Genomic DNA, 9,445 nt, shown 5'->3' with positions numbered 1-9,445 from the left:
AAAGTTGTAGCCCTTTGAGTTAGCTTTCCAACCATATATTGTGGAGCCCAGATGGATTTCTGAGCAAATAGTTATGTCTATTTTACTAGACAGTGCACAATATGCCTCATCGAGTCTTCGTTTGTTCTCAACTATCAAATTTGACCCCCGAACACGATCCCGGCTTAATTCCTTGAGCTTTTACTCAGACTTCAAAGCTTCAAATCACTTAAATTCATTCCATAACATCTATATAGCTCGGAATCACACCTACAAGTCATAAAACACACAATTAGTGCAAAACACTAGCGATTAAAGCGCAAACTCAATTAAAGTGCAGTAAATTAGAGTGTAATAAGCGACTAAAATACGTAATTATAGCCTATCATCAACACCCCACACTTAAACCATTGCTCGTCCTCGAGCAATCAAACTACACTTTTTTTATAGACACGACCTTTTTAAACAATTCTCCTAACTCATCACACCAAGAGTATTTAAAATAGACTAAGCACAAAAGCGTAACATCTTCACCTCAAGATTTGACTCACAAGTACCACACGTTATTCACAACTTACCCACTTACTCTAACATAGAGGTCACTGACATTACCTTTCCTTCATGAATCAAGTGCCCTCACACAACAAAAGAGAGTAGTTCCACATAATAAAATTTAAGAACACTTAGGAACTCAAGATAGAAAGAATTCACTCACTCTCAGAAATAACATTCATATGCCACAAAAGATGCACCATAAGCTTACCCGTAGTGTACTACTCCACTAATCGAGCTCATTCAATTTAGGATCAATTAGGACTTTATTTGATTGTAATGTAGGCTACGGGACGGGTAGGATATATTTAGATATAAGAGTGACTACACCTCCCTAAGCACTTTAATACATACATTTTAACCTTTAAACCCCATACTTATGTCAAACCAAAATTCCACCTTCACATCAATGTAAATTACCCCATTCTTCTTTAAGCACACTTACGTCAAGAGCCACCACTTATCAAGGAATTTTTTTTTTCATAACAATCCAACTATATTTTTTTTCAATTCAAGTGGCTCTTCCTTTTTTAAAACAGTGCACCTTTCTCCTTATTCAATTAGTTCCACTCAAAAGTCAAGCCAACCACCCCACACTTTAACTTTTACAAAGTTCATAACAATTCAAGTGCTCATGAGAGGTGAAAAGGTTCAAATAGATGGTTAATTCAAACAAATGGGTAAGGCTTGTAATGTGGTTGCCAAAGAAAAAGGATTATAGGCTCAAAGAGGTTAACTACGATACATAACAATTAGGTGGGTAAAATATACATATCTGGCTCAACAAGAAAACGCCTATATCACTTCCAAGACTGAACAACACTACTATTTCGCTTTACAAATACACGAGGCAAGTTCTAGGCATCAAATGCAATGCACAAAATAACACCAAACCTCACACACATATGGCACATAACTCACTCAGGATTGAATTAATCAAGACACTCTAGTCAAAGCAGTTAAGCAAATTTAAAATCATACAACTTTAGGTACTTATACAAGAGTCAAAAACTGAGCCTAAGCGTCACAACCAAAGTACTCACTATTCTCAAGGCATAACAAAGTCAAGAGATATTGCTTCAATTCAAAACACAACACAATGGCTCCTATTCCTAAAAAAAACTAACTACACCCGGTTCAAATAAAACCCTTGGAAAAGAACCGTGGCACAAAGAAAAACCAATGGGGAATTATTACACTACCTACAAAAAAAAATCTTTTTTTTTCTTTAAACTTAAATCCCTCAAGAAAATTATCTAATAGATCCATCGTCGGGAAAAGTCCAATCTTTTAAAAAAAATTATTTAATTAAACTAATACAGCTAAAGTAGCATGAAAAGTCACCCAGACAATCTCATCTAAAGTAGCATGAAAAGACACTCAGACAATCTCATCACCCCACACTTAAAATTGTGCATTGTCCCCAATGCACATCATAACTAATAAAAGGGTAAAAGAGACTCCCTGGTAGGCCAAAGGCCGAAGCACTAACAACTCATGGGGTACTCAGACTTCTCCCAAGCTTGGTCCTTCGTGCGGGTACCTCACACTTAGTTCCAGCCATTTGGTTTGCTGTTGCATCCTTCCAATACCTTTGCTTTCCATTCTCCTAAAAAAAAATAAAAAATTGACACTACAAAAATAATACAATTAAAAAAAATAAAAAATAAATAAAAGAAAGCAATAAAGCTGGGTTGCCTCCCAACAAGCGCTTGATTTAACGTCGCGGCACGACGCGAATCACTTTTTGCCTCCACCTCGAGCTTATGAATTGAACCCCAAGTTTTGCTTCAAGCTTATGATTATGCTCTTGGGGCGGTATAAATTCTTGCGAGCCAAAAATTAGATAAAATCTTATGCACTTGTTGGCTCTCGACCAAGGAGTGTCACCTTGCCTAGACGGCCTTGAGAAATCCAAGATATAAGGCTCATCTACCTCTTCCTTGGACTCCTTTTTATGCTCATAAGGGTGAATTTCCATTTCACCGTCTGAACATAATGTAGAGAAGTGTTTGGAATGAGGCCCAACGCGCTCAAATACATGAACTTCAAGATTTTTAACCTCCTCAACACCAATCACACTAGAGTCAACTAAATTTGTATCTTCAACGTCCTTGGTTGACTCTAGTATTACTTCTTCAACATTGACATCCTCAAATTCTAGTTGGCTAGGTTGTTGATGTTCTACTCTGACCTCCCCAATTAACACCTCAAATTCATGCTCTTCTTGGCTACTATCCTCAATATTGGCTTGTTGAGCATTAAAAGCTCCAACCACTTGACTCAATTGAGCCTCCAACTTGCGAATAGTTGCCTCTTGCCTTTCTATGTGCAATTGTTTCTCATTGTTTTGTTCCAGAAGGCACTTTAGCATATCCTTGATCTCCTTCAAGTCTGCATTCCCAGGTTCTTTGTTCCTATTAGCTTCACAAAAAAAGGTAGAACCATCATAGTAAGGGGTTGGGGGAAAATAAGAAATATAAGCACAACCATAAAGGTGACCATTTTTACCACCACACACATCACACACATTCCACCAATAAGATTGAGTTGGTGCACATAACTCGCTCTAAGGAACGTTTTGAAAATTTTGCCACGGGTGGTTTCCATCACAATATGTATGGAGATCAATAGTATAATTATCTACACCTAAATTCCCATAATTCCAGGATGTCATGTTTCCCAAATCAACAATTACAAAAAAATACCAAGAAAAAACAAAATAAAATAAAAGTTCAAACTTGAACCCTAGCAATATATACAGCTACAACTACACCGTTAGTTCCCCGGCAACGGCGCCAAAATTTGATCACGCCCAACTCTAGTCCTAAAAAGGATAAGCGGTCGCTGCAACTATAATCCGGTCTAAAAGTCCGGAGTCGAATCCCATAGAGAACTAAGGTTTAGTTGTATCTGTTTAATATCACCAAGAAGACAAGATTGAACAATTTTCTAAATTATAAAGATTGTAATATTTAGTTTTATCTAATTAACTAACAAATCTAGAAAGCAACAAAATTATCAACTAACGAGACAAAGGTTTGGAGACTAAATTAAGGAGGTCTAGAGTTATGATTTCCCCAATTATTGATTTCATTAGTTGTATGTTTCTTATAGCTTTGACTTAGTTGCCTCTATCAATCATGAACTCTCCAGCTATCATAAATCTCTCTCAAGCAATTATGATAATTTACTAGACGCACTCTCTCAAGCTACGCTAGCTAGATTCACATTATAGTTCACTTAGATCGCACCCGAGGTATCGTTATCTCTAATCCAACCTCTAAACCCTCGGTTATGACTCTCGCATATACTCCGGGAGTGATGTTGTTCAAACAACTACCTAAATATGCACTCTCTCCCAAGCAGATACATAATAAATAGGAACGGCTAATTGAGGATCCTTTCAATTAACCAAAATCAAAACGTAGTTGAACAAATAGACATTAACAACTAACTCAAAACTATATTAATATAACAATCAATTCATCCCCAAAAGGTTCCATCAAAACCCTAGAAAACGAATTAGCTATTCATAATAGTATGTAAAATTACAATACTAAAAATCATAACCAACAATAAAAAATAGGAAGAGGAAGGAAAAACTCGTAGAAGAATTCTCCGTCTTGCTCTCAATGTGTTCTTGCCTCCTTAGGTCGAATCTATGTCCAAAATATGTCCCATTCTCTTCAAAATAGGTTTAGGACCCCTTTTATACAAGTTGGAATAGTGTAGAGCCGAAATAACCTAGTCCCGGACGAAATAGGACTTCTTTTTGAAGCCTGGAGCGGCGCGGCCGCGGCCAAAACGCGGTAGGACCGCGGCCAGACAAGCTCTCTGATTTTCTGCCGCAGTCAGTTCCGCGGTCGCGGTTTCTACCGCGTTTTTCACCCTGTTCCGTTTGTAATTTGGAAAAACATAAAACATGAAAGTTGTAGCCCTTTGAGTTAACTTTCCAACCATATATTGTGGAGCCCAAATGGAGTTTTGAGCAAAAAGTTATGTATATTTTACTAGACAGTGCGCAATATACCTACTCGAGTCTTCGTTTTGTTGTTTTATCATCCGTTGATCCCCGAATACGATCCCGGCTTAATTACTTGGGCTTTTACTCAGACTTCAAAGCTCCAAATCACTTGAATTCATTCCATATCATCTATATATCTCGGAATCACTCCTACAAGGCATAAAACACACCGTTAGTGCAAAACATTAGCGATTAAAGCGCAAACTCAATTAAAGTGCAGTAAATTAGAGTGTAATAAGCGACTAAAATACGTAATTATAGCCTATCATCAATCTTACATCAAGAATTTTGTGACTTCTTTAGAAAATGAGCTCGACCGTTGAAATTCTAGAAACATTTCATTTGAGAATATTGATAACTAAAGGTGACATGCTTAAGAAATGAAAGAATTGAAAACTTGAACAGGGTTCCAAAACCAGTAGTACTAGTTTGGTATTCCCTCTGTTCCAATTTATGTGAATCTGTTTGACTGGGTACGGAGTTTAAGAAAAAATAAAAATGTTTGAAATTTTTGGTCCTAAACAAGTCAAAAAGGGGCTCAGAGTATTTGTGTGGTTATAAAAGCTTCTCATTAAGGGTAGAATTGTAAGTTTAAGCTAAATTGTTACCAAATTTAGAAAGGGGTCATTCTTTTTGGAGCGGATCAAAAAGAAAATATGTTCAAATAAACTGAAACGGAGGGAGTACAACTTTTTTTAGGCCTAGTTGGGTCATTCTACTAGTACGATTAGTGTCTAATCACTTTTTGTTATTGCCACTAGTGATACCTGACCCGCCGGCTCGACATTTTTACAAACAATCATAACAAAATTTGTAAATTAGGTTGGCTAGTATAAGTTTTCTTGTCTATACTCGATTATTCTCAATTGTCTACTTTATCAATTGAGGCCAATGTAAAACTAATTTATTGTTAAATTGATGTGTGTGATTTTTTAGTAAAAAGGTTAAAAGAGTGAGCTGATTAACGTTTATAGTGTTATAAATAGAATTTTATTTATGGTGAATGTCTATATTTAGAGAGATTCTAGGGTTTATTACTTGGTGGCTAAGTCACCCTCTCCCTATAAATAGAGGGGTCCTATTCCATTGTAAATCATCCCAAATCAATAAGAATTCTCTCTCTCTACTTTTCTCTGCAATATTCTTCTTCTTCTTTTATTGTTCATAACACGTTATCAGCACGAGACTCTAATCAATTGAGTAGAAGCTTTGGGATTGATTATAATGATTGTCAATTGTTCTATGAATTTCCTTCATGATTAAATTCTGGATTTAAGGTATGTATATTACCGTATTTTTCTCTTTTATTCTGTAATTTAATTTTAAATACAAGCAAAGACAATAAATTTTGATTACAACTCTAATGGAGTTTGTAAGAAATTATAACCACCCGAAGTGGTAAAATTTCTATGTCTTGCCATGGTCAAAGTCATGTATGATCGTGAGCACAAGAAGTGAAAACCCGTCCTATTGAATTTGCTTCATTCTCATTCCCTTAAGAGAATGTGATAGCAATATGTGATAAGTCTGAAAGAAGATAAAATTATTACCGTGAAGGTATAAATGGATGTGGACGTGGCAATAGACGAAATTATAATCGTCATCATTGTGATAATGAGAATAATAAGGATTCTCAAAATAATCCTTCACTCTGTGAAAATAATATTTGTCATCGATTTGAAATGAGATTTTATAAAGCACATATAGATGATTATGGTCCATTCATGATGTGAATGTGACAACATCTTATTTATGAATACATATTCATTCTTGGAAGAATATGAACGTGCTAGTGGTAGTGAATATACCGCACTCACCTCTAGAAGGAGGTTTGAGATGATATAAGAAAATAATGTCATTATTATGGCATGAATGGTCATTGATCACGTACTTATTGTATGCCAAAATATTTTGGCGCTGTGATTATTAAAAGACAACAGTAATGCAAGAAACAGATCTTGCATATAATTTTGACCATAACCATAATGGTATAACTTTCTTTTTGAAAGAGGTATTTACCATATGGATGTTGATGAATATGTGGTAGTACCAAATTAATTGAGAGCTCTGGAAGAGCCAATTATTACTATTTTGGAGAAACACAATTGATTAACAATAAGGTATTGTGTTGTAGTAAGTCTCAAAGAAACTTATTCAGTTTCCAAAGTATACGCGAAAGCGGTTGATTATATTGAGACTATAAATAAAAGAAAGATTTAATATCTTCTATTACTACAACTTGTAGCGGGGTAATATGTATGTGAAAAGCTACCCGCTTTATTCTCCAGTTTGTACTACATAAACAAAAGAATACCACAATGAAGTGGATATTTACTGATATAAAAACCCATATCATAATAAACTTGGAGTTTATTCATAATTGCACACATCATGGTGTAAACCTGAAGTTTATCAATATTGATAATTTATCCAGTTGGCATAATTGGTTTAGCCATGTTAATTTAAGTATGATGTGCAAAAATAAAAGAGAATTCACATGGGTAAATATTAAAGAACTAGAAAGTTCTTTACGAATTCTCTTACATTGCTTGTTCTTATTAATTAATAGACCAACTAAAATTGGGACTGAATCCCATGAATGCTGGAAATATCAAAGGTGAATATGGGCCCATTCATCTGCCATGTATACCACATAAGATGCATCTATGAGATGGTTACATGTGCGATTATTATTAACCCGCAACATGGTGTTTGTGAGGTAACTTGCTCAATAATTTAATTTAGAGCATATTCCAGATTTTCTATTCAGGAAGTTCATCTTGATAAGTTGGTCTACATCACAGCTAGTTTAGCAAAATGATTTATTGAGTGCCTCCACTTAATAGCTAAACAATTGCTTATGAGAACAAAGTTGTCTATATCAGTTTGATATACGATATATACCAAAGTATATTACATTCTCCCCTCACAAGTGGTTTCAGGGTCAGAAACCAAATAATTCCATCTCATTATTATTGATGTGCGATGTATATTTTGATTAACACCATAACGCACAAAGGTGGATTCTCAAAGTTGAGGAAACAATTTTCTAACATGAGAGGGAGACATGATAAATAGTTGAGAAAAAGTTACATGGGATGAATTATCATTTATACATCTAGATCCTCGAATAAAATAATATGAACTTGAAGTTCATAAAAGGATAATTCATCTGCAATATATTGCAAAGCATGCAAGACGCATTTGCTGACCCAAAGAAAGTAACTATATTCTCATTGCAAATGCTCCTATTAGAATAGGTCCTAGAAGGACAAAGTCTATGGTACGCCTTAAAGCGTATAGACAAATCGGTTTCAAATAAACTTCTTGATAAAGAAGATGAGCAAATGATCAAAATGATCATAATAAAGGAGGCAAGTGATCTAGAAGATCATATGACATAACACTTCATAAAATCTCAAGAAAGATTCAGGTACCTGAAAATATAAATGAAGAGATCTCTATGTTATGTCTTTATGAAAAAAATATTGAAACTGATATAAAATATTTATCGACGACATCTATGATAGCGCTAAATATATATATATGAGGATCTTAAGTCTGAAGAAACAATTCAAATAGAATTGGTTTCATATGAAAGACATGTAGTTTTGAACATGTAGTTCAAACACTTGAAAGTATAAAGTCAATGGTATGTGCAATCAGTTTTCGATATCTTATATGTCTAGCATGACATGAAAACTTGATATGCATCTAAAGTCTATTATATGGCTTATATAACTTAACAATCTCTAAAGGATTTAAATTGCTTAAAGCATATAGAATTCATGGTCATGAAGTACTACATCCTCAATGCAATTTGTGCACAAATGTATCTTGCTATAACTATAGGCATGATAATATGATACCAAGAGTTTTCACCTCTATGTGAAGATATTGAACTGACGATTCCAACAAGATCATATGAAGATAATCCATCTCTATCAAGAATGATGATTTCAAGGTGCAATATATTCATTCAAGTTAATATGGCTGATTTGTTTATCAAATATCTACCAAAGATCTTTTGAAGATGATGCATAAGATTGGAATGCAAATTCTCAAGGATGTGAATTGATGCTCTCATCAGGGGGGAGTTAATACGCGTTGTACTCTTTTTCCCTTACAAGGTTTTGTCCCACTGGGTTTTCCTTGCAAGGTTTTTAACGAGACAACCAAAAGGCGTATTGTTAGATTTGTGTAATCTTTTTCCTTCTCTAGATTTTTTTTCCCACTGGGTTTTATTTTAGTTAAGGTTTTAACGAGGCACATTATCTGTTGAATAGACATTCAGGGGGAGTGTTATAAATAGAATTTTATTTATGGTGAATGTCTATATTTAGAGAGATTCTAGGGTTTATTACTTGGTGGCTAAGTCACCCTCTCCCTATAAATAGAGGGGTCCTATTCCATTGTAGATCATCCCAAATCAATAAGAATTCTCTCTCTACTTTTCTTTGCAATATTCTTTTTCTTCTTTTATTGTTCATAACATATAGAAAAATGTATAAGCTCCCATGCTATCTTTTTTAGTCATTAAGAATTGGACGGAGGAAGGTAGTTCTATGAGAATTAATGTATTTATAAAATGGTTCTTTCAAAGTGATATCATCATTCTATAACAATCCAAACTAATAAAAGGAGTGCTAGGGTTTTCTCATTGTCTACTATATTTGAGTTTTACTTTTTTGTGAAGGAAAGATAAAATGTTTATTATAATTAATTTTTACTTTTCCTAAAATAAAAGTATAAATTTCCCATATCGTCTAACTAATTAATCCTTTTCTTGGAGAGAATTATCCCTTAATATTTTTTTTTGGTGATTTGCTCATATGTACGTCGCACCAAGCCGCATTAAACAATTACTTATATGTCTTTTCATATAAT

The sequence above is a fragment of the Nicotiana attenuata genome, chromosome 6, assembly GCF_001879085.1.
Source record: "Nicotiana attenuata strain UT chromosome 6, NIATTr2, whole genome shotgun sequence".
In the NCBI taxonomy this organism is placed as follows: Eukaryota; Viridiplantae; Streptophyta; class Magnoliopsida; order Solanales; family Solanaceae; genus Nicotiana; species Nicotiana attenuata.
Note: the sequence above shows the minus strand (reverse complement) of the source record.